Consider the following 27,224-nt stretch of genomic DNA (forward strand, 5'->3'; position numbering starts at 1 on the left):
GGAGCATGATGGTTTGGCTGTGGATTTTAATGGGAACATTTGCTGTATTCATATAAAACCATTCTGGAGATGCTTACCTGTTCTAATGTTAAAAACTGTGCTATGTTTTTAAAAGTTAAATATTAATATCAATATTAACAATTTAAATGTTAACAATGGCAAAACGACAATTATTCTAAGTTATGTAAACATTGGTTCAAGATTTTTCTAATTTACTATTCAAGTTGTTTTTTGTTTTGTCTTTATCATTATAGTTGTGGTGCAGGCTGCTACTCTTTTATATTTACAATTATTTGAGTTTTATGAGCGATACATTTGAAAATTTGAAAAAGGTTTCCCATTAAAGCTGCAGTCCGTAGTTTTTCCTCTTTGTCGCCATCTCTGTTCGAAATCTGCAATTGCAGTTATTTGCGGAATTATCAACTTTATGTGTCAATGTTTTGAGGAGAATGTGCGGCTGTCAGTCACAGCACCGGTGTGGATACTGTCATTCGCAATCACAGATTCTACTTTTTGGAAGTATGACCAACATAAGAATTTTTACTGGAAAATGTAATCTGAACAAGTAAGTAACGTCCACTTTTGCTCTGACCAACTAATGCCTAGTTCACACTACATGATTTTAAGCCCGATTTAAGCCCGATTTGCAACTTAACGAGCTCGCCGACAGGTCAGGCTGTAATCGCGTGCAAATCTGCGGGTGATCCGCGCTCGCCAATCTTTGAGTGTGAAATACTTAACGACGCATCAAAACCCCTCGCTGACACATCGCCGACGCGTCGCCGACGCCAGAAAAATATCTAGCATGCCAAATATCTGGAATTGTCGGCCGACTCGATAGCCTGTGGTGTCACATGTCGCGACGAGCAACAGCCAATGATCATCTTGTTATGATATTACAAAAGCCCTTTGTATTTGTAACCATCGTTGCCAAACCACAACAGGCAGCTGCTTTTTCATTATAATGTTTTAATCACTTCCAAATCTCTATCTGACAGACAATCCCTGCTGCCCGGTGCTTATCCATCCGTTCACCCATATTCTTTTTTTTTTCTTTTATTTCTTTCGGGGTTCTAAACAGATCATTGCACAAACAATATAGGCCTATATATATATATATATGGGGTGTGCGTGTGCCGGTTTCAGAATTGGTGTGACGGTTATGACGTGAGTCAAATGACATAACTCATCGGTTATTATATTGCCTATTTCCTTTTTATTTTATAAATAGGCCTACATGCAATTGGTTGATGAAACATTTATTAAAATTAAGATACAATTTGTACAAAACGAAATTCGTTTTAAATAAATTATTTCTACAAAGCAAAGTGGTAAAAATCATGTCTCACGATTTACAAAACAAAACTTCATTAAGTGGTAAAAACCCAATATAGCATCTTATGATCCTATCTTTTATTACAATTGTTTTTGAGCTAAAATGTCATACACATCATATATACACACTGTATATGTTTCTTTTATCAAACATGTTTGGGGCCAGTCAAGGGGTAATTAAACTGCACGATCAGTTATCGGTAATGATATTGTTTATTATTGCAAATGTTTATTGCTAATGTTTATTATTGGAAATGTTTTTCATTTGTTTAATAAATCTCATAATGATGGCACATCACTATATCATAGTCATAGCTTTTATTTCTATCTCAAATGATTGAAAGAATCAATTACAGTTGGAAACGTATAGACCAATAATAACACAGACTGTCAACAATTGTTTTTAATTAGTATTTAAACATTCTCTATAATAGAAAAGATAGAAATTTAAAAATATTTTAATAACACGTTTTTTTGCGGTTATAGAGTTCTAATGACGGTGCTCAACTATATATATATATATATACCAACAATTTTGTCCCGCCGTCCATTTGCCATTGGAATGTGCCAAGACTTGTTGTCAGCTCCTGTAGTGTGTAAGCCCCTGTTGCAGAAGATTTACGTAGTGTCACATAGTCTGAACACCACAACGACTTCAAGACTCCAGAGCAAGTCATGTCGTCTGAACAGCACAGTGATCTGCCGACGTTTAAAGTTGTGTAGTGTGAACTAGGCATAAGGGAAAAAAAGCATTGCAGTATATCGCGCTGATTAAATCTAACGATCACTTATCTTATCACGTCAAACCGTGCAAGTTATTCTTTGTTCTCAAATTGTTAATGTTAACATCATCAGCATTGCGTGACTACATTTAATGCCCTTCTGATATGTATCCTTGTTTTGGCATGGGCCCAGTTGCAGTCTCTTTTTTTTCTGTAGCCACTCCGAAGTCCGAAGTCTTTTGCATTTCACAACGGGTGAATCGCAGTTGTCACTGTTAATGTCACTTTTTGGATCCGCCATCAAATTGATAAGTTTAATTAATTGTTTCAAGTGCTGTGAGAAGAGGCTATAACTCTCCACCCGCCAAAATCATCACACGCAATATAGCCTACTAGCCGAGACATCTTCTTTATGTGTACAGATGTGACGTAATGACGCAAAGACATGCTCCAATTTCCAGTAACACTGGAATTAAAAACATGATTATAAGCTTACCGTTTTGAATCGAGCTAAGGCAAGCAGATAGTGTTGACACTGGCTGGATATGTACTTGCTCAAAAATGTATTTTGGATAATTTTTAACCCAAAAAAGTTACGGACTGGAGCTTTAATAAATTATTCTTATTAATAACAAACACACATAATGTAATGGTATGTTTAACGCATTCAGCTATATTTTACTTTTGCTTAAACCTGGTTCAAGTATTGCTAGAGAAGAGGCTTTTGAGAGAACCAAGTGATATTGTAACCAGAGGCCAAGGTCAAGACACAGGCAGACAATTTCAATGGCAGCAATGAACACAATAGATTGAATAGCTTTTCAGTCCCCTGGATTTGTCGAAAAAGGGATTGTCTGATATTGGTTCTTTTACAGGTGATGTGAAATAATTTTGAGTTGTTCTTTGTCCTTTTCAGTTTCTGGTTCTTTCTTCCATTTTTTTCCACAAAGGAAGAGTTTACAAAAAGGAGTTTTCCTTTAGTCTACACTTAATGGTGTGCAAACTAGCGTGAAGTAATGAAAGGGTATTGAGTTGCATTGCAATGTGTTTCTAACTGAGGTAACATTACAGAGTGTGAAGGTACACGATCAGGCACCATATACAGAATGAAAAATCTTGTTGCATCTTATGTTTATAAAATATTAGCTTGTATTCTGGGTTGTTCGTGAAATGGCTTGCTTTTGGGCCGGTAAGGCTATAATCCATAGAAAGTAAACACGTTAAGGTACTCCACAAGTAATTACAGAGTGCAGCAAATGTGCTATGGTCCAATAAGCATTCTGCATAAATAATGAAGGATTGGTAACTCAGAGAAAGATCTGATTAATTATTTAAAGCTCTGAATGGATTTACCATTTTACCCCCGAATGAATTATGGCTCAGCATTACTGAGAGACAGATAACAGGGAGACTAAGGAAACTCAAGAACAACGAGACGCTAAAATACAGTGGGGTTAACATGTCCAAAACTCTTTTAAAAGTCTGGGATTGGTTATTAAAATATATTTGAATTGCTTCAGAATCCTAATATTTTATATATACTTAATATTTGTAGAGATACACATAACTACTCTAAAAATATTATAAAGTATTTTGAAGCAAGTACTTTTGTAACATTATAAATGTCTTTCTTTACCATCAATTCTAATCATTTTAATGCATCCTTTATTTAAACAACAACAACAACAACAACAACAACAACAACAACAACAAAAAACTTAAAACACTGACCCTAAACTTTTAAAAGGTAGTGCTTAACAAATGTTTTTGATTGTTTTATAGGTCATCAAAAGTGTCAGCAAATTTGTGGCCATTTAACTCCATACAATACAATTGTAAAATAATAGCATTTTCATTAGTGGACTCATGCTTTTGGATCCCGTTGTATATTTAAATTGTTTTATTGAAAACAGTCTGTTTTTGAGACAGAAAAATTAAAACTAGATTTCAATAAATCAGCTCATTATATATATTATCAGTATATAGATGGTTTTATCATGTTGGCCGGTGCTCATTATTAGAAAACAAATAACCTTAAGCAATTCATAATTTTTTTTAGCATGATGGAGAGCGGGAATTAGAAATCAGTTATATATTAATTATATCCTCAATATATGCATGAATCCCCGTTTTACAACACGCACACATTGGTACGAAAAACACATGAGCAGCTATATCCAAAAAGACTTGAATTTAATTTCTCTGCTATGAAAACAGATCCACATTATGGATAATACATTACCAAGAGACATGGCGTAGTTGTTCCATTACTTACTCAAAATAATGAGCTCAAACAATCGCATAAAAACAATAAAAAAGTGTCAATGCTTGGAGGAAATAAAGTGTCTTTTAATATAGTTTGCAGAAAGAAATATGTAGGAGTTATTCCAGATACGCATAATAAGTCACTATACAAATAGTCAGACATAAATGCATTTACAGTATTGCTGAGGAAAAAAAAAAAAAATGCTTCGAATGAACTTGAGTGCAGACACTAAAGATGTAGCTAGACTTTTTTTTTCTGAAACAGAACCAGAGGCCTGGTCGACCTCCAGGGAGACGTGCCATTAATATATCATTTTCTTCAAGGATGAACTTGAACAGATGAACAAAACATGCTGGCCAGAGGTGTCAGCTCATGATAAGGATACTCTCTCCACCTGGACGTGGCGATATGTCACCAACTATTTGTCACCAACACTGCATGACAGGCAAGGGGAGTTCAGAATGGATGCCATACATTATCCCACTCTCTACGCCAATATCGACCGGCACCAACTTTCCCGAGCGATTTGATTTGCTTTTCTTGGTGTTAAGCTTGGTTGTTGAGGTCATTCTAAGCTTAAAAGTGAGCGTACAGTGCAAGGTTGACAGTTTGACCAGTAAGTGCAGAGGTTACTGTCACTTTAAGAAGTAACATTTAGGGGCCTTTTTCAACAATCTAAGCGCATAGTCTAAAGCAAGTGCACTTAGGACGTGTCCGAATCCACTTTTGCTAGTTTAAAGATGGGAAAAATGGTTGATGCACCAGGCGCATGGTCTAAAAGGGTTGTCCCTATTCTCTTAATGTGTAATGGGTGTGTTTTGGGCGTAAAGTGCAATAAACCAATCAGAGTCTCATCTCCCATTCTCATTTCCCATTGACTTTAGACCAGGTTTTTGTTGGTTTTTGTCTATTTCAGTTGCCTCAAAATAGCAATGTGCCAACAATGCGCCTGAACACACCTCGTTTTCAGACCAGCACGCCCATGGGCAAACAGATGGGCACAAATGCATTTGCTATTTAAACAACGTGGCGCAGGACTTGAAAATGATAACTGCGTCAAGCTGAAACTAGCAAAAAACGTGTGTGTCGCGCCTGGCACTGCATTGTGCCGGGTGTATGATAGGGCCCTAAAGCTTTAACATCTCTTTGTTTATTGTTATATCCGTCCGTCTGTCTGTCTGTCTAGACATCTGTCTGTCTGGACGTCTGTACATAAGGTCTATAAACCATCAATTTTCAAGAGCCCACCCAAAAAAAATATATATATATATTAACTCCCAAAAAAGTCTGTCTTAACATTCCTCTATCCTGTTTGTTACCATTCAAATTCAATTCTAATTCAGAGAATTTAAAATGCATTTTCTATTCAAATCACACAACCGTGTTGGACATTGGCTTCATTACGTTTGCATGCTGCAAGTGTAAGTGATATTGCAAGATTTATTCTCGGCCTGGGTCATTCTTTAATGCTGTGTTGGTTTAAAGTCTTGAGTTAAAGAACATTCTAAGTGACAAAGACAAATGAAGTGTCTTTAGGCAGTGTGTTATCTGCTTTAATTAATACACTACTTGATTACATATGAATGTCATTTGCCCCCTTACTATGTGTACTAATTAGTTAGGACTAAAATTAATGGCCACCTGTCTGGGGTATGTATCTAGTCTGCACTTGCCTTATCTTGTCCTCAAGAAATATCTTACCTGCAAGTTTTATGAAACCTTTTTTTTGGCGCTTTGTGCATATGCTTCTCAGGAGTGTTTCCCCTTCAAAGTGAGTCATTATTCATCCACTGTGCATCAGATATTGTGGCAGTACCTGTGTATGTGTGTTGTACGGTATCAGTGGCTTTGTGTATAATTTTGTGGCACTCATAAACACTTCTGGCCTTTAAACAGGATAAGTTCTTACATAAGTTCTTAAACAGCTAGACATTGCCATATATAGGTATTATTCAAGTATATTAAAGGGTTAGTTCACCCAAAAATGAAAATTATGTCATTAATGACTCACCCTCATGTCGTTCCAAGCCCGTAAGACCTCCGTTCATATTCGGAACACAGTTTAAGATATTTTAGATTTAGTCCGAGAGCTTTCTGTTCCTCCATTGAAAGTCAATGGACGGCATACTGTCCATGTCCAGAAAGGCAATACAGACATCATCAAAGTAGTCCATGTGACATCAGTGGCTCAATCTTAAGTTTATCAAGCGACGAGAATACTTTTTGTGCGCAAAAAGTAAACAAAAATAACGACTTTATTCCACTATTCATTTCCTTCTCTCTGGGCCTCGAGCTATTTCACGTAGTGTTTTTGCGCAGCGCGTCTGTGTTGTACGTCAGGGGGAGGGTGTTGTGAGGTTTTGTGCTCGTGCACGGCTGCACGCGAAGAAGCTGGCTCAAAACCTCACAACACCCTCCCCCTGTCAGTGATTGGTTGGAACACTATTTTTTTTTTGGTTTTGAGTGGTTGGTGAAACCAATTGTTTTTGTGTGCAGATCTCAGAGCCTAGGCTGCCTACAGAGATGCGTTTTTTTATGGCATGCTTATGGGGCAGGCAGCTAGCGGATCATTAGGAAAGATGTAAAAAAAAAAAAAAAAAAAATTGGACATCACTGATACAACCTTTAAAAAAAAAACACTTATTGGGAAATCAAGTCATTTTAATTTTAATTCCTTAAATTTGAATTTAAGAGTTCTTGTTTGCGATTCAAATTCATTATACATGGGATATATATTGGAATGTGTATTGGAAATTTACTTTATGATTAGGGTTAGATTTTGCATGTACATTTTTATACAACCCAACTCATGCAATTCCTTGTTTAAATTATTATGACTTCTCATGTGACGTTACAAATGATGGAAACATTTAGACGTTGCATTCTTTTCCAGTGATTTCCAATGATTATAGCATACCAGTGAAATCATAAAATAAATGCAACCAAATCCACCACCATTTATGATGTAGGCCTACAAATACTGACAAACAGATGCAATAAAATAAAAAATAAAAAAATCATATGCTTCACTGTGTGTCAATCTATTACTTCATGAAACAGTGTCCATCTGTTGCCCGTTGATAAATAATTATAAAAGTGGAAAGAGAATGCAAGAGTATAGAAAAAGATACTCTTCCTCACATGCTGTAGATATGAGGACGCTACTTCCTCTACAGCATGTGAAACAGGATACACCCCAGCACAAGTCCGCCCTTGAATTCTTGTTCACCCTGGAGAGACATCACCTATTCTGATTGCATTAAACAGTAGATTTTGCCAACTCAGTGAGCCTAAAACGATGCCGCTGACCTTGTAGCTCACTGGATGTTGAGTGCTGGGGTGATTCAGCTGTTTCCCACCAGGATCTGCACATACAGGTCTGACTTTCTCTCTGTCAGGCCTCTGGCTGTTCATCTGTTCATTATTCTCTAGTTTTTTTTTTTTTTTTTTTTTTTTTTTAAATCATCTTTCTCACCCCATTCTCACTATTTCACTTTCACCAGCCTTTATGCTTTCACAGTAATCTTAACTTTTTTTAAATGCTCTTTATAGTTTTGAACTCGAAACTTGCCATGAAACAGAAATATTTCTCTGGCGCTTTAAGGGTCATTAGTCGCATTGAGACTCATTAGCGCTTTGAGAGTGAAAGGCACAGTGAATGCGTGCAAGTGTACGAAATTGCGAGAGATGAAAGATTGCCAATTTGTTGCACACTCTTGATCTCAATATATCAATAAAACATGAGGAATTTCTCTGTGATGACATCACGGCACGGGTCATTTATAGCAAAACGCTAAAGGGGCATTCATGCTGGCAGCAACTTGCTGCGACAAAGTGACTGGAAGTCATTCATTTTCGATGAGAATTGGCAAATTGAGGCGGCATGAGCAACACCAACCATTGGCAATTGGCGAACCAACAGTTGAGTAAGATGAAGGAATAGTTCACCCAAAAATGAAAATGGCCCGCATGTTGTTACTTTTGTTATTCCCCCATATTGAATATGAGCTCAAATAACTACACGTTTTGTAAAATCGGGTCTCTTAGACTATTATCTGTCCTGTGAAAGACAAATATGGCTGAACTACTCTCAGGCCCTGTTTACACCTGGTATTAAGATTCGTTTTGGTCGATCGGATCACAAGTAGACGAGGGAGACACATTCCCATTTACACCTGTTTTAATCCATCTCTTGTGTCTACCTTCAACCACTTCTGTCCTGATTTATTAAAGGGGAGAGTCTATGGGCAGGTATTTATTTATTTATTTTTCCAGCTCTTTAGATCAAAATAAGCTTGCGCAATTTACATATGAACGTGCACGGAGATGACGGAAAAACATATGGAGAGCATCAGCTTTCGTCTCTGCTCTGCCGTAAGACAATGCTGTGAGTGGGTGTTAGAAATCAGGAATGCTACGAAATAGACTACGAAATCAAACCGGTCGAATGTGTTTTCGACTGCCTCTGGAAGTGGTCGAAAGTGGGCAAGCTCAAAACGTTTTGGACCCCATTTACACCTGTATTTAGTGTCGTCCACTTGTGATTCGATCGACCAAAACGAATATTAATACCAGGTGTAAACAAGGCCTCAGATTCATAGAAAAAGGACTGAAGATTTGGCTATAATCCATTTAAATTATTCAAAAGCATTTCATTTCAGTGTTGTCCTTTTGTCAGTGTCTGTGTTGGTGCATGTTCTCTTAAAAACTTTTGTATTGCTAATGGTTCCAGTTATCTAATTTCTAACTAATTGAACAGCTCTACAATAGCGCTTTTTTTTTAAATTCATGGGGACAAAGCCATAATCGAATTAGCATGCGTCATCTATGAGATGATGTTCTATTTATTAATGCGCACACATGCCATTAAAAGCTGACTTTTCTGTCCAATTTTCCATAAATAGGTCTATCAAGTTTGATTACAGTGCATTATCCATTTGTCAGAGCTCTATATATCACCGCATGTTGAGGCCTCTGGGTCTGGTGAATGATGTTAACCACCACGGGCTCCTCATATCGTGAATATTTATGGCTGATCTACCCGGGCTTAATTTGACTAGGCGTAATTCCATTGCACTGTCATGCACTTGTGAATACCGAAAACAATCTCAGGCAAAGGTGACAGGAAGAATTAGGCCTTTATGGGGTGATGAAGTTCTCGGTACATTCAGTCCATTAAAATATTGTCTTGGAGTGCTCGGGCCTCCGTCTAACTCCCCCCGTGCCTGGTGTAAATTGACTTAAGGTTCAGTAAATATATGTTGCTTCAGCTTGCGTCGGTCTTTCCATTTATTTTACTTTTAAGTACATCTTATAAGAACCTGCGTGTACTCAGCGTGCTCTCCGTGTACTCAGCAGTCAATTCGACTGAAAAAAAGAAAACATAACTCTTTGCATTCATCAATAATCGCAGACAACACTTGACTGGGCATTGGTCATGGATATTTTAAGCCATTTGTTCTTGGTGGCAGAAGCTGTGGCAGCAATCGGACCATTTGCTGAGGAGCTAATAAAACGCTCTTGAGGACAAGTTACCGCTAAAGTGGGTTGCCTTTTTGTTTGGCTTACACAGCTATTTCACATGCTGTGTATTACACAAAAGTTTGGTGAGTCAGACCTAAATGTGATATGATAAATACAGACATATACTGTATATGCATGTTATTCAAAAGGAAATGTGTGAGCATTTAGATTTTTAATATTATTAGATATACACTACCGTTTTTTTTTTTTAAAGAAATTAATATGCTACTTTTATTCTGCAAAGAAGCATTAAATTGGTCAAAAGTGTCAGTAAAGACATTTAGAATGATAATAAATGATTTCTGAAGGATCATGATACTGAAGTAATTACTGCTGAAAAATAAAATGTGAGAGACACCAGGCCGGCTTGGTCTCATTAGACCTCTAAATGCAGTAATCAAGTAGCAGGAAGAGACACATTAGCCCCGGGCCATGTCACAGTAATCCCACTGCCAGGTATTAAAGCATGGCTATTTCAGGCAATGAGGTGATACAACTCACTTAATCAAAGACCTATCAAGCTGTGAAGACACACAGAGGCATGCAAATCCCCAAATAAGTATGAAATACCTCCATCAATGAATTAGACGCATGCTTTGCCATTTGAAGTGTAGGCAGTTTGACAGTGAAAAGCAGATCGCTCAGGGATGTCAAAAGTACTGGTACTTTAGTACAATAACAACAGTCAACGATAGCAGTCTTTCTACTTAATATGATGCCCAAAGGCTGTGTGACTGACATGCAACTGCTTTGAAATGCATATTTGTGCACATACTCCCTGTTTACTTGAGTAATTGTAAACCCTGAAGCAATATTTAGAGAGTTGAGAAATACTTATTGTTTACATTTAATTTAGTAATATTTACTTGATTTTTAAAAATGAGTTTGTTCGAGATGGATGGATGGATAGATGGATGGATGGATACTTGCATAAGTCAGTAGAATTACAATTGAATTCTGTAGTGTACTGTAGGAGACACTGACTGAAATGTACAAGAAGTAGAAAGAATATGGCTCATTGAAATCACATTGAGATAATCAATCTGAAAAAGTTTTCAATGGAGCATTTCATAGAGAAAAACTGTTGTTGGCAAGTTGCCGACGTTCTTCCATCTGTTATCATCTGCCTTTTCCCTTTTTTGCACTCAGTTTAATCTTTTTGGAAGGTAGATCAGCCGCTCCCAGGTTCTCAGAGGATGACAATATTTCCCTGTGCTTTTGACTGCAGGCAATCCTATTGAAATATTGAATAGCTCAATTATAACACTCACAAAAGCTTTGAAACCGCTTCAAGTGATTCTATTTCTGAGTCTGAGTGCTATTAAAACATCCTGGAGTTCCAGGTATGAGAAGTTCTAAAAACCTAGGAAGTGAAAATGGATCTGAACTTCCAAGAAGGCGTTTGCAGTCTCAAGTGTCAATAATTAAAGCCGTCGAAAAGGTTGTAAATGTAACCAGCTAAAACTATGTTGAGAGTTCTGCATGTGTATGCACAATTATAGCACGCAGACAGTGTCTGTAAAATGGAGCCTTAGGGAAGACCCCTTTTTTCAAGTTCATCTATTTTGATCTAAGCTGTGGATGTATGTGTTTCTGCATACATAAACCCCTGGATGTCACATCTAGGCTGTGTGTGAAGTCATTTGCACACACCTATCATGGAGACTAATCAATACCCTTTCTTGGCTCTCTCGGGGCAGCCAGTGAACAAATGATAATCTATCATGTAAAACTCATTTAGGGTGTCCACATGCTCCAGTGCTTTGTTACAGTATGTGTGGATGGTCATGTGTGCAAAGCCAGAAATGGTAGAGAGGTAGATTAAAAACAGGTATTGATGGAGAATAGAGGCAAAGCGAAAACAATAAAAGTATGAGACCTTCCCAAACGTGCAGACACAGAAAATTCACTATTGATTTCCCCAGGGAAATTAGTCTTATGGTGATGCACAACCAAGGTAGGGCTTGCAGCACAATGTAATTTACTTTTAATATATTACTAACTCTCCAATATGACTCATCATGCATTTAGTATATACTAGTGTGTTTTTGTATCGTTTGTTTCCTCCGAACACTTTCTGTTCCCCTGCAGTAACCGTGAAGAGCAGGTTGTGAATATAAAGCTAATCTGGTTTCTCATACGCAGCCAAGCTAGGTTTGCTATGAGCTTTATCCTATTGCCGCCCACTCTTCCATATATATGTACCACGGTGTGACATGCAGAATTGCTGCGGTGACAATGGGGAAAGCTGTGTTGCTTAAAATCTCTCCATCCTTGATTTGACCCATGGAGGGAATCGGAAATTGGTAAGCCTTGGGCATATTTGTGCAAGATTTAATTACAGGCACCGTTGGACTTAAAGGAATTTACGACAAGAGCTTGTAATTTAAATGAGTGAATAAAAGCGTAAAACTTTCAGTGAAAGTCTTGACTCTTTGTGGAGTACAGGAAATCCTCAACTATCTCTTGAGAACGGTCTTGATGGCTCCCAGGAGTGCTCTATTAAAAAAAAAAAAAAGAAAAACACACACACACACACACACACACACACACACACACACACACACAAATACAGTACGTGCTGTGGCAGACTCCAGGCACTTCACTGGAGGAAAAGTAGGACAGAGTTTGATTGACCTTTTTCGGAGCAGAGAACATTGAAGATGGCTGATTTCAAGACCTGCTAGAATAGATAGCCTTATTTTTCTCTAAAAGAGTGTGTGGTTTGTTCTGCTTTGGCTTTTGGTTGATTCATAATTTCCTTTGAACGTTTTGCTAACAAGAATCTAATGACGTTTAACTTTTAGTCATCTGAAAATTATATATTCAGAGTCAGTCATGAATAGTTACGCTCTTCTTTTGACTCCAAAATACCACTATTTTCGTTTGCGCTACTAAATTAAGTTTAAGCATAATGGCATAACTTCTAGTGGATTTGTAAAACGCTTTGCTTTTTTAGTACCAGTGTCAAACATGTACATTATATAAATATAAACAGTTGTGCTCAAAAGTTTACATACCACTTGATGCTCAAGAAGGACACGTATTCATTTATTTTAAATTTATCACACCTTGAAATGCGATGCTAGAGTCTCGCATTGCGAAGTGCACAGAAGACCAATGGCCAAGGTCAGGATTTTCATGAAATAATACATTACATTTCGGTTTGTTTTTTCACCAAGTACTATTGTACAAATGTTGCATGGGACTGTTCTGTGATACTTTTGCATCTTTTTTAAAGCTTGATGCTGGTCACTATAACTGGCATTATATGGACAAACATGAGCGGGACATAAAAAAAAATAATAATAAAAAAAACTCCTTTTGTGATCCAAATAAGAAATCGCCGGCGCGATAGGCTCGTTTTTTTTCCGTATGAGTGCAAAAAATAAATAAGTAAAAAAATATAATTTTTTATCTTATATGCTTGTGTTATACATCAATCGATCCTGTTTAGTGTGTATTTTTTTTGTGTGTGCTCATAATAAAAACAAAGTGTTGTGCTTTTCGCTAAATAAAGAAAAATAAACATGATGCGAGTTCTGCCTACTCTCCGTCAGTGAAGTCAATTCTGAAACGCGTTCGAAAATGAACTGTAACTCAGCGAATACTCAGTCAAACAGGCATACAAAGACACAGGCATGAAGCTTGAATTCTCTTATTTTAAATGAAGTAATTTTTATAAAAAACAAATATTCACAGTTTATATAATATGTATGTAAAGAGAGAGATGTCAGTCGTTCTCATCTCAGCTAATTAAGTTTTAATGTGACTCCGCCTACGGAGACCGCGCTATTCAAACGCAAATGTGAGGCGATCCATACAAACCTGTGAAACGCCCACATCCGCTGGATAAGGCCGGTGAAACACTGGATGCGTGGCGTAAGCGTCTCAGCTGCGTGGCGTGTCCGTTTTTATTTCGGCTCCCATGTTAACAGTTTAGAGTTTGCACACTGCCTGTGTGAGACGCGCGTCTCAGGCGTGGCACGAGCCGCGTGGAAAACGCGTGCATTCTAGAAATAGAACCAACGCCTATTTTTCACGCGACACGCAAGCGTCTTGGAAGCGTTTCCATGCAAAATTGAATAGGAAAATCTGTTTATTTGTCATTTTGACACGAATACATGTTAATAAATGTCCTTTTGATGTTTAAAAGTGTCTAGGTTTTGACATAAATGCAAATATAAATGTAATTTTACAAAATATGATCAATTTTCAAATACTGCTGTATTGAATGAACAGCTTTTAGCAAACTCTATTGCTATACTGAGATGAGGAATATATACTGTATGTGTTTTGTCAAAAATAAAGTCATCAACTAACTAATGAATCCTTTACTTTGAAATACGTATGATAAAATGTATACTTTAGTTCTGAAAGACATTGGCTAGTTTTGAAAAGATTATAAAGTATGTATGTGCATGCATATATATATGTGTGTGTATATATGAAGAGTTCAGATGCAAAAGCCTCTAAATGCCATCTGAAATTTTCTCCTAGAATGATCATTTTTATGGAACTTGTATATTTAAGTTAGCTATAGGTGACACACCTGAATGAATGGCTCATTAAGTATGCAGGGACGTAGTCTCACCAGGTGTGAACTACTAAATATGCATGATGCTGTTGGAGCGTTTACGCCCCATCCGCATATTGGCTTTCCAAACTAAAAGTGTTTCACAAAACTAAAATCAATGTATCGTTTTATGTGAATGATTAGGCAGGATGATTTTCACATCATTTTGAAGAAAAAAATCTAGGCGATGACATCCATTAGTCAAAAGTCTTATTGCCACATATTTAGTATGTGTTTTGTGGCCTTATTTCAGAAACTTTAATTTTTAGTTTTTTTCGATAACCATGCATAAACATTATTCTCTCAAAAATGAAAACATGTACATACATGTGGCTCACATATTATGGAAGTCCTGTTTGTGCTATATAGAGTGAATTTACACCTTTGCCATTGATATGTGTATAAGCAACTGAAAAAAGCACAAATGTCAGGGCATGTCAGAACATCTCAAGGACCCCAAAAACACCCCAGACCCCAGAGGGTTAAACTTGCAAAAAAAAATAAAATAAAATAAACCATGTTCTCTGTAAGAACAGTAAGCCAAAAACTAACCAACCTCAGTAGGGGCTCTACAATCTCTCTGGATCACTGAGGATAAGAAAGATCAACCCTCCTGGTCCCAGTGTACTTAGACTATAAGCTAGCTCAGATGCCGTGTGTGCCGTGTTCTGCCGAATGGAACACAGAGCAGTGACGTACTGTAGACAGAGATGATGTTTCAAATACAGCTGTTTACAAAAAAAATCAATCACATATGTGGTGGTACGCCAGCAAGGCTCCCAAAGGCATTGCCGTATCTATATGCAAAGTCTACTGAGCATTCATGATTATCTCTCTGCAGGCAAAAATGGGCAAAGTCATTCTTTTTTTAACTGTACTTCTTGGCAGATGATATTGGATGATGACATTTCTGCCGCTCTGGAACGATGAAATTTCTCATTCAGTTTCACCCTGTTACTTTTTGTGAAAGCGATTTCAGCAGCAGAAGTTTTTTTTTTTTTTTTAAGCACAAGACAAAGTTTTGAAAATAAAACTGAAAATGATGTCAAATAATTTAGAAAAACAGTTGACCATTTAATTCAGTTGATATCAATTTCTGAAAAAAAAATAAAATAAATAAAAATAATAATTTATTTAACTATTTATGAAAGTAAATAAAGTTACTATAGTTATGCGGCCAAGAGCTGTGCATGAATGTATCTTTTTCTTGTCAATATTGTTTGATTAATAGCAGCTACCCTAACGGCTGCATTTACTGCAAGATCTGATTTTTGTCCTGTTTGTATTCACTTGTAACTGACATCTATACATCACCAAATAGTGCTTTGGACGGTTTTGTGCACAGCCGCATCATCACTGAAGTGCAGCCTTTGTTTTTCTAACTGGCTTGTGCGTTAGCAAAACCTGTCAGTAGGTTTAGTGCATCATCCATCTCCCGGGTTTAGAAGAATGGTTCACATGAGAATGTGAATTCATTTATGTGTTTCTACATTTCCAGTTGGTAATGTATTTTCTTCACCCTGTAGGTCATGTTTGATGGAGAGGGAACCTGTGAGTATGGATGAGGTGGGAAATAACTATTGCCTTCCTTTCACCTGCAGAGTATCAGGTTCAACCCCACCGCTGTCCGTATGCAACACCCGCGAGCAGACCGACTCCACAGGAAATACGTTTCTTACAGGTTTGGCTGCAAACACCTCACCACATCTATTTTTCCTCTCCTCTTGTTATTTATTTATTTGTTTCATTTTTTATGTCTAGCTCTAGAGTCAGCGCAAGGAAGAATTACTTACAGGGGCATTTGGTATTCCAGAGGTGGCAGATATTTGTTTCTTTTTACTTGTTAAAATTAGTGCTTGTGTTCTGTATCTGTCTCTGTATCTCAATATCTCTATTTGTGCTGCACATTTATGTAATATGTAATAACGCAATAACGCAAGTTGAAAGGCATTTGGTTGTGGATAGTAAAACATATCTGCAACATTTATCAAGTTCATGGCTTATTGTACATGCATTTGTTAATCATTATGAGACTAATTTCATCCCATACTAACCTAACAGTCTACTACAGTCTTCTAATACTCTAATGAGAGTGAGTTGACAGTTAGTAGAATGTCTAAAGTGGACTATTGAAATAAAAGTGTAGCCTATTAGGATACTACTACTTCTACTATTACTACTACTACTAAAAATACAAATAATAATAATAATACACTGTAAAAATAAAAGGTGCCTGGAGGAACCTTTTGGGGTTCTTCACTTCGCCACACCGGCGGAACCGTCTGTAGATCCTCTAGGCACCCTTTAAAAAGGGGCGGTTCTCTGAGGAACCACACAGGTTTCCTGAGGAACTCTAATATTAGGCACTGTGTGGAACCACTTTGGGTGCCTCCAGGAACCAAATTTCATTTTTTTTAAATATTTAATTTCATGTTGTTACTATGGTTACCTTTGACATATATTATAATAAACAAATTGAACCAAATACAAAATAAGAATTGTTTACTACATATTTGATATTCATTTTTATACATACACTTCCATGCACATGGGGAAAAAAGCTAACTACAGATTAATATCAATGACTACACAAAAAAATAGTGTAATACATAAGCAACATGAATAATCAACCATGTATATACAATAGATAAACAAGAAAAGACATCTTAACAAAATGCATGGAAACACATATGTTCCACTAAATAAATCAATGTAAAAAAATTACATTTGAACTAATTAAAAATGTCCATCATACTTAACTTTAAAACATTTGTGTTTCAGTCCGATGGTTAGTCTGACATCACTGTTTCCAAGTCCAAAAGCTCTATCAGATGCCAAAAACAAACAACAGTGCTAATATACACTAATTGTGCTGTAACCTTTATCTCTATACCGAAATCTCTGATGGTTAGTTATTCAGCTATTTTGAATCATAAAATGTTTAAGTCTGGGATGCCGTTAGACTGGAGACTGTAATGTACACTATGGCTTTTGAAAAGCTTAAATGTGTGACTTGAATCAACAGTGTTCATAAATGGTTGTTGAGTATTCTCATGAAACAAGATAGAGGAAGTAGAAGTAGAGGCTTCGACCCGAAACAGAGTTAAGGTGCAGTAAAATGATCTGTTGTTCTGTGAATGTTCACTGGTGAATTCAGTCATTTCAATATGAATTCACACGATCAGCAATTTCGTTTGTGGTCAAAAAAGTCACTATGGGACCAAGTTGGTGTGAGGTACTTAAAGAGTTGGAAAAGTGAAAAGGTACAGCATCGTTTTCCGTTTGTTTTTCCTCTTTTCTGGTGGATGGTCCAGGCACTTCGATGATTTTCAGGTCTACAGGAGGATTTTTATTCTTGGTCAAACTTGTATTTCAGCTTACCGAGATCCCTGCAAAGTACAAAATTTACTGTTAGTAATGTTATTAAAGTGATAGTTGTGAAATTTAAATAATTTCCTCAGCCTTGTGACGTTCCAAACCTGTTTGACTTTCTGTCTGTGGAACCCAAAAGCAGATCTCAGGCATAATGCAACCCCAGTCACCATTCAGTTTCACTGCATGAAACACAAGCAGAAAAAAAATGTGTAAATCATTCATGAAACCATTCTTGTGTACACTTGTCTAGTTCAATTCAATGCAACAATTTATGTAAAAATGGTTAAGCTCCAAAAATGTCCCAGAAAAGATCCTAAAAATAATCAATGAGTTCACAACTCATGTGTTATGGGTTGTGTTGCAAGTCTTCTGAAGCCTAATTGCTTTTTCCTATTTATTTATTTTTTTGCCGAAAAAGACTAAACTTGAAGTTATAATTCAGAGTTAAAATGTCTATAGCATTTTTTGTGAATCAAACCTGTGATATTATTTTTCTGAGTAACATGAATGAGATTTGAGATCATGAGAAAAGATTTCCAGAGAGTAACTGATTAAAAAACACAAGTACACAGTCAAACAATACAATTTCACACAGAGAAAGTTCATAGTAATAAAGTACAGCATGTGGTGCAGGTAACTTACTGTAATTCAATGTTGCCACTGAAATGTTCAGATTATTTTAGAAATGTAATGGTTGTTCTGGGGAAACAAAAGAACAAAGATGATTATTCACAACATAATATTTATTGACCAGTAAATGGCTTTAAAATGGTATTTGAGAGAATGAGGGCACCTGTAGTAAAGTTAGGCTAAACAAAAACAGAGCAAACTATAACCTGTTTTTGTTATTCATAACAAACGCCAAGAATCAGAGAATTTTCTAAATTAGTTAGGCTATATCAGCAATTTGAAGACACAGTTGTACAAAATATGTTGAATTGAATGACTAAATCAATCTAAGACAATAAGTCAATCATTTCCATTTGTTCATTAGATCAACGTAGTTAGCATCGCGGCTAAAACCTTCATACCAGATAGCCTACTGTGCAATAAACGAGTGGTAAACACTGTAAAAACGTAGTAATGTATAATAAATTTAGTTTATATATATGTGTGTTTAAATATATAGTGAGTAGACTCTGTATTTATATTTATTTGGCGAGTTTACAAACCTTGTAATGGAGAGCCGAATAAACGGCGGAAGCTTTGATGAAAGGAGCCGTTACTTTCCTGATGACGATCAGCTGAGCTCTGTTGCGCGCGAGCATCACTGAAGCGACGACAGCAGAGGAATAGCAGCAGTTTTGTGACAGAATAAACACTTTTCTCCTCCTGCTTCTTCTTCTTCATATAATATTATTATTATTTAGTGTTGTTGTTTAAGGTTTAAATGACTTAATAAAATAGGCCTATACTAAATATATGTAAGCTACCCAAGTGAAAAAGTACATTTTTAATACATTTAATAGTACATCTTTTTCACCTGGGTATGTATACTGAATCAAACTTGCCTATAATAATAATAATAATAATAATAATAAAAATGCATTAAAGTAGGCTATATTTGTATTGTAGGTCTACTAAAAACACACTCAAGTACATTTTTAATACATTTAATAGTACGTCTTTTTCACCTGGGTATGTATACTGAATCAAACTTAAGTAGCCTATAATAATAATAATAATAGGATAATAATAATAATAATAATAGAATAATAATCTAATTCGGGCCTCACTGAACCATTGGGTTCCTCCAGATGCTGGCTTTAACATTAGAGATCTTCCAGGAACCACTTAAATGTTAAAAGATCTTCCAATAACCCTTTTATCGCATTTAAGTTCCTCTATTTTCCCCTAAAGCACTTCGAGGTCTCATGGTAATGAAAAGGTGACTCCAGAACCTCTGAAGTAAATACAAAGTGCTTAAAGGATCCCATAAGTTCCAGCAAGAACCTCAAAGATTGTCAATGCTCCTCCAGTAACCCTACTATAGGAAAAAGAGCTTTGAGGCACCAAAATTACATTTTGAAGTTCCTTGAGTATCCGACAGGATACTTGAGGCTCCTTTAGTTTTTACAGTGTAGTTGTAGTAAAAAGGGAAAAATAAAGTATAAAATTAAACAAAAAAATGTAAATCAAAGATTGAGAAAAATACTATCTAATGGCAGCTTGGTTTGCATTTTTTTCTAAATAGTATTACAACTGGTTGTCAGTGGATGTACACTAGGCATTCGATCTTTAATATGGTACTATTGTCATCTTCCTGATTGTTGGCTTCTAGCAGGTAAAGTAACATTTTATGACCAGACCGTTTATTCTATATCTATGTTGCAGACAGATGAAAGAAAGCAAGAAAGCACTAGGACACAATTCATTTTCAGTGAGGTGTGAAAGCGGAATGGAGAGCAGTCACATGTTTCATGAGACTGCCCGAATAAGGACGGAGTGCTAAATGCAGAAAACTGTCTTATGCAGTGATCTGCCTGTCAGGGTGTGTGAATGCAGAAGAAGACGAGGAAGGCAGAAGGCTCCAATACAAAGTGTTTACTTACAAATAAAACTCAAGCGATACAAAATGGTAGGATACACACAGGTTGTGATGTTACATAGACGAGAACGGACAAAGACTGACTGAACAGAGGGAACTAAATACAGACACTGATGAACATAAACCAGGTGACACAGATGAAGGTGAATGACAAGACACAGGTGATAATGATGAACTAATGATGGTAGATATGGCAACGGATGAGTGGCGGGAAAACAAAAGACATGTGACTGCAACACTGCCACTGTTTAAAGAACATTGTTTGAAGATTGGTTCTTTTTATAATCAAGTCACATATTGTGGTTGTTAAAGACGGCATGAAACAGAACTTGCGACAGTCCTTTCGAACAAGAAAAAAATGCAGGGTCTGATTTGATTTTAACCGTGTGGATTTGGATGATTGAATTGCTGTGGTTTGCTATTGGTGGATCTCATGTGAGTGACAGGTTGCCCCGCCCTTGCGCCAGTAAACACAAGATGTTGCTGCAAGTGGGAAGGGAAGTTATTTAGATAGTTATTAAAGATTACAAGACCACATTAAGTTTTTTTTTTTTTTTTTTAAAGATGTGCACAAATAAATCATTAATAATAAATTCTGCAATATTCCATCAGTTTGGATTTCATGGTGACTTTAAACTAAAGGGAACACGAGAACGATATCATAGGTTGGTCCAATATGACATTCCGCCTGGGAGGCACAATGGTCTGACAACAGGGTGACTCTGTATATTCAGCATGAGTCAGCATTATACTCTGATATATGGCAAACCAAACTTCACATTGAGATTCTTGCGATAGCATCAGGAAAAAATTGTCCTCAGGTGTCATCATGCTGCATCTGCTCTCTACCAGATTTGTTATGCAGGATTAATCATGTTGTTTCTGAATTGCATTTTGATAAAGAGATTCAATGATATCCTAAATCTCTATCTGCCTCTTTGACATCCTTGTCCGTCTCTTTCTGTCCATCACGGTGTATCAGGCTCTCACCTTAAACCTTTCACCTTTCCCAGACTAAACTGAATATGTTAACCCATGCTCTTATCAAAACCGACTCTGTCTTTGTTTCCAGGGAAGGCTCTGAAAAACAGTGACCTTCAGCCGCCCCTTCATTCTCTGTGCAACTTGCCGGGCCCTCAAGACGCTTGGCTCTGTCATGATGATTTCTTATTCCATTTCGGTAGTTGAAGAGCAATGCTTTATCTCTACCCCGGGTTCATGGTTTAAACGAGGCAGCAGTGTCGGAACGGAGGGGGGCCGAGCCCTAATCCAAACAGTAAGCTGTTTAGTCAAAGTATGGTGATGAAACAACGTTCTTCCCAGTCGTTGTAATTCAAAGGGGGGCTTTGGGAACATGGGCAATTTTGTTGTAAATCCGTAGCCATCTTTGAAGGATTGACAGATACTGTTTAAACTTTTCTATCTCTTCAGAGATTCCTTCATACATAAATACTGGTTTGTTTTTTGGACATTGTAAGGAAGAAGGCGGTTTGCATCGTGTTGGTCAAGGGCTTGTGGGTATTTGCTCTGTGGTCCTGGAAGGTTAATCTGCATTGGCTCAGATGTGGGTCAGACTTGACGAGGCGTGGACAGCATGTTGGTTTCTTACTGTTACACACATCAATCATGAAGTTGTTACTTCAGCAATAGCATTTGAATTAGTTTGAAGGCTGCTCAAGGGAAACGCTTTTCCTTTTGGGGTTGCCAAATGTGGCCTGATTGACTGTCATTTAATCCTGTCCATTTTCTGCACTCAAGAAAACTCTTAATTATCTTCCTTAATGTTATTTAACAAAGTAGGACATGTTCCTGGATCAACATCCTTTGCTTGCTCTATAAAAGTATTTCAATCAATCAATCCATTCCCTGGATTTTACAGGTTGTCTGGCTCCGTGTACACATCTAGGGCAAAGGTTTTTAAAAATGGGGTCTTAAAATGGAGTTTTAGTGGGTTTGTGGAAAACAGCAGAGAAGTATACATAGATAAATACATAAATAAACTTTGATATTTGTGACCCTGGATCACAAAACCAGATGGCGCACAGGTATATTCAACGCATTCTCATCCTAGGGCGTCATATACTGACGCTTTTGACATTTCGTCTACATCGAACGCACATGGCACCCTTTAGCGTCAATATGACACGCACAGAGCTTTGTTCGGTTACGGGTAGGTTTAGGTCTGGGGTAGGGTTAGAGTTAGACCGCTAGGAGGCGCCTTCTGGCCCATATCTATCTGCGTCTCATATTGAGGCTAAAGGGTGCCATGTGCGTTCGATGTAGACGAAATGTCAAAAGCGTCAGTATATGACACCTTGGGATGAGAACGGGCTGGTATATTTGTGGAAGTGGCCAACAAAACATTGTATCGGTCAAAATTATAGATTTTCTTTTATGCCAAAAATCATTAGGATATTAAGTAAAGATCATGTTCATGAAGATATTTAGTACATTTCCTACTGTAAATATATAAAACATGTATTTTTGTGAGTGAATGCAGGACAATCGCGGACATAAATGGACAACTTTAAAGGCAATTTTCTCAATGTTTCGATTTTTTCGCACCCTCAGATTCCAGATTTTCAAATTGTTGTATTTCGGTCAAATATTGTCCTATCTTAACAAACCATACATCAATTGAAAGCTTATGTATAAGTCTCAACTTCATAATATTGACCCATGTGACTGGTTTTGTGGTCCAGGGTCACATTTATGTTTATCACACACACACACACACACACACACACACACACACACACACACACACACACACACACACACACACACACACACACACACACACACACACACACACACACACACACACACACACACACACACAAAATAAATAAATAATTATCTAACTTATATGTAACTCAAGGGTCTCTATGTGTGTGAATAGGTTAATGGTTGCTTATGTTTAATGCCAATGCGACTAATCGGTGACCATCCTGAGATCAGGCAAATGTCACTGGTATTTACTCTTTAAAAAGGAATCATGAGAGCGGCTAAGACTGTGACCCTGCAGGAAGGGAACATGAGAAGGAGAGAAAGCAGAAGCTGGAGGAAGAGAAATCTCTGTGATTGATGAACAAACACTGAGACTGTTTGCTCCTTCCATCCAGCTCAAGGGAAACAGAGAGGCAAGCCAGAATCTGAGCCAAGATCCGTCACTTGAGTGAGGTTTGAGCCACTACAGCAGGAGCGCACAGACTGCGGTTTTTATTTAATTATGAATCGCAGAATAACACAATTTGGGCAAAAATGTTAGTTTTCATCCCTTGTGCAAACCCAGAGCATGTGCTTGCCAAGAATGAGGTTAATTAGGGTACGATGTGTAGCATCAATAAAATACTATTTCAGTCCTTCTACTTTAAAATATCAATAGTACTTTCCATTATTTTATAACTGTGTGAAATTTACAAGCAATTTCTGAGTGAAAGTTTTTTCCCCCATTTTATGTTAGCATTAACTTATTACACTGTTTGGTTTCACTTTATTTTGATGGTCCCTTTAACACATTCTGTTGACTAAGTAACGTTGCATCTACATGTCTACTAACTCTCATTAGAGTATTAGTAGACTGGTAGGGTTAGAGTAAGTTGATGTACTTGCAAAGTTACTTACAGTCATCACAATAAAGAGCTGAAGATATTAAGCAGACAGTCTAATGAGAGTTAGTTGACATGTAGTTGCAAAGTTACTTATAGTCAACAGAAAATTTAAATGGGAATAAAGTGTTACCCACTGTTTTATTTTAATCTGTTTGGTCAGTCATGATATTCTGTGATAAAAAATAATAACTGCTAAAAAGTATGTTGTATCTTTGCTGTTGTAAGAGGAAGATAATCTTGTTGCACTGGCTTGTGAAACAAGGTCAAATTGAGTAAGCAAGTATATTTATATTCTTATGAAATTCAGCTTTGTCGTAGATCAGACAGATGACACATCACCAGATGACACGCTTCAAATGAACAGTTGATTTTATGATGAAATCCAGCACACTACTGAAACACTTCTTGCGTATATGTTACATTTATAATATCACATCATATACGGAAGGAAATTCCATTACCTTCTGAAACATGTACTGTACTGTATATACACATCATATATTTAATTTTTATTGAAATTCCTGACCTATTGGACTGGGAAATGACTTAATCAGGGGAAATGCTTTTTCCTCTTAATGAAATGAAGATAGGATTTGGCATGCATGGATATAACCTCAAATTTTCTGTGACACTCAGCAGTGGATAAAATATTAATTTCAAAGAGGTAGGAAAGGGCTCTGGTGAAAAGCACAATTAGAAAGTAATACTTATTCGTACTGACAACTTGTGTTTAAAATGAGTCAAAGGCTTCACTTAGGCCTTAGTCATGTTTAAATAATGTGGTCAGTATTAGTAATCTATATGCCCAATTCTGTGATATATAGTTTAGCTCCAACCCTGATTAAACACAACTGAACCAGCTAATTGAGGAGCATTTAAAGTCAGGTTTGTTGGATCAGGGTTTGATCTGAACTCTGCAGGAACTGGATCGGCGATTGGGAATCCCTGATCTAGACCGATGCAGTAGTATGAGTATTTTTGATAAGACAGCTCTTTTCTCTATCTTCCATTGCCAGATGATTACACGATTAATGGATTAATGCAATTCTGAATAGTCTTATTAAGTCAAATCATGGTATTACTGTTATTTCAGCATCTCGAATGCATTCACAAAATTGCCATGCTTAGAAAAAAAGTTCTCTTCAGCAGTCATTCACACTCAAATTTGACATCAGTCTCATGATATCAGACACAATTTCTGACGGCTCTGCTAGCTAGAGGGCTCTTTGTGATGGACAAGTGTAAGACAATTTGTGGGGCGGCACTGAGTGCTATCAGTCAAACTATCAGCTGTCTTCCCACTTTCGAATGCAGCTTCAAACAGTCAACTGTCTTCCATGAACATGTAGCTCAGCTGGCAAAGCATTGCTCTAGGAACTAGTGTTCTTTTCGCATAGTTTTTGTGTTGTTGTGTTGTGTTTTGACGTAAACTTAGTCACTATTTTTTGTAACACTTTATTTTAATGTGACGTAGTTACACGTTACATGTACTTACTGTAGTAATAACAGTAAATTATGCATAGTTATTTAATGTTACTCAGTACTTACTTCATAAAATAAAGTGAATATATTTGTTCAAGTCATATTCATTTATTTTTGTCAAAATCGGCACATAAGTTTAATGATGGAAATTGTATTTAGCAAGAAAGTGCGAAATTAAATGTGACATATTGACTGGCATGAACTTCAAGTTCACTTGTACAATGATTTTGTGCAGATGTACATTGTAATTGTCACAGTCATCGTCTGCACCATTCTGTCTTTGTCTTCACTACACTTCCCAGAATCCTCCTTGTCTCCACACCTGAACTAACTCCCTCAATTACCCACCTGTTCATCGTCTTTATCATCCGTGTCACCTGTCCTCACCTCGTTATAGTTCATTAGTGTCTGTATTTAGTTCTCTCTGTTCAGTCTGCCTGGGTTGGTTATTGTTTGTGCACTAGCACACTGTTTTGTGTTTGTTTGGATTTTGCCTATATGGCAATAAATATTGAGTATTTTGTATCTTTGTTTGACCTTTGTCTTCTTCATCCATCAGTTGACGCTACAGTAATATTATATTCATGTTGTGTATACTGTATTTAATTAATCTCATATGTGTAAGATGCTTTTGAGTGAGCAAGTGTTCATACACTGCTGTTCAAAACATGTTTAGTAGTTTTGAAATGTCTTTTTAAATTTAATAGAACTCTTTTTTTATATTTTACTGTGTTTTAAAATGTAATTTATGCTCCTGAATTTTCAGCATCATTACTCTAGTCTTGAGTGTCACATGATCCTTCAGAAATCATTCTAATATGCTGATTTGTTGTTCAAGAAAAAAAATATGGATGATATTTAAATAATCTTGTGGAAACCATATTTTTTATGATTATTTTATGAACCACAAAATGTCACATTTGATCAATTTAATGCATCCTTACTGAATAAAAGTATTAATTTATTTAAAGAAAAAATGTCTTACTGACCCTAAACATTTGAATGGTGTTATATATATATATATATATATATATAATACAAGTATATGATAAAGATTATTTGAAACCGTTAAAACAAAATTTTTTTTGTCTTTAAAAAACGTTACCTTTTAAAAAAAAATAATAAAATATTTGTATTTTTTTCACCGTAGAAAATAAAAAACAAAAACCCTTTGTTACCAAACATTTTGTTAAAAATTGTTAATACCTGGTCATAGGTTTGTTTCCCAGGGAACCCCCACATAATAGCTAATTCATGTAAATAAATTCAAATAAATATTTAGTATGAATGCTATTCCAGGGTCAAGAGGGATTGAAGGTAATTGTTTGAGCACACATATAGGCCCGAGATGAGTTTATGTATCAGTCTTTTCACCGACAGAAAATCTATTCATAGAGAACCTCTCAGTATAGCTTGACAACATTAATTTATGGATGAGAGAGAACATGTATTGATGATATTGATGTGACTCTTTGGGCCCTTTTGTCTGAAAGGAGCATCTCTGATGTTTTGAAGTTGCGTCATTGATTTTGTTTAGTGGCTTGTGGCCGAGACTCTCTCCTTGTCACCCCTTCTTTCCTCTTTACTTCCTCTTTTTTTATTGTTTTCTCACAACAACCACTTCAAGTTTTTGATCATCCAACAGTCAGCCTTTTTAGCTCTTTTCCATCTCCTCTGCCATTCAGAAAGGGTGAAAACAGAACAAAAGGGGAAGATAAGAGTCCCCAAGACAGCTGGACACTGTAATATGTCTAGGGGAGAATAGTCAGAGCCCATCTCTGAG

At 36.6% G+C, this 27,224-nt stretch overlaps 1 long non-coding RNA gene across 1 annotated transcript; it reads right to left on the reverse strand.

Annotated features, from left to right (window-relative positions):
* Positions 1-17,300: 17,300 nt before the first annotated feature.
* LOC308707237 lies at positions 17,301-18,818 on the reverse strand. The gene is made up of 3 exons (XR_014032145.1): positions 18,440-18,818; positions 17,902-17,976; positions 17,301-17,811 (listed from the first exon to the last, which is right to left on the reverse strand). It is a non-coding gene; the product is annotated as an uncharacterized lncRNA (long non-coding RNA).
* Between the last annotated feature and the right edge of the window lie 8,406 nt (positions 18,819-27,224).

This window comes from Scardinius erythrophthalmus, assembly GCF_964197995.2.
Source record: "Scardinius erythrophthalmus genome assembly, chromosome: 18".
Lineage (NCBI taxonomy): Eukaryota > Metazoa > Chordata > Actinopteri > Cypriniformes > Leuciscidae > Scardinius > Scardinius erythrophthalmus.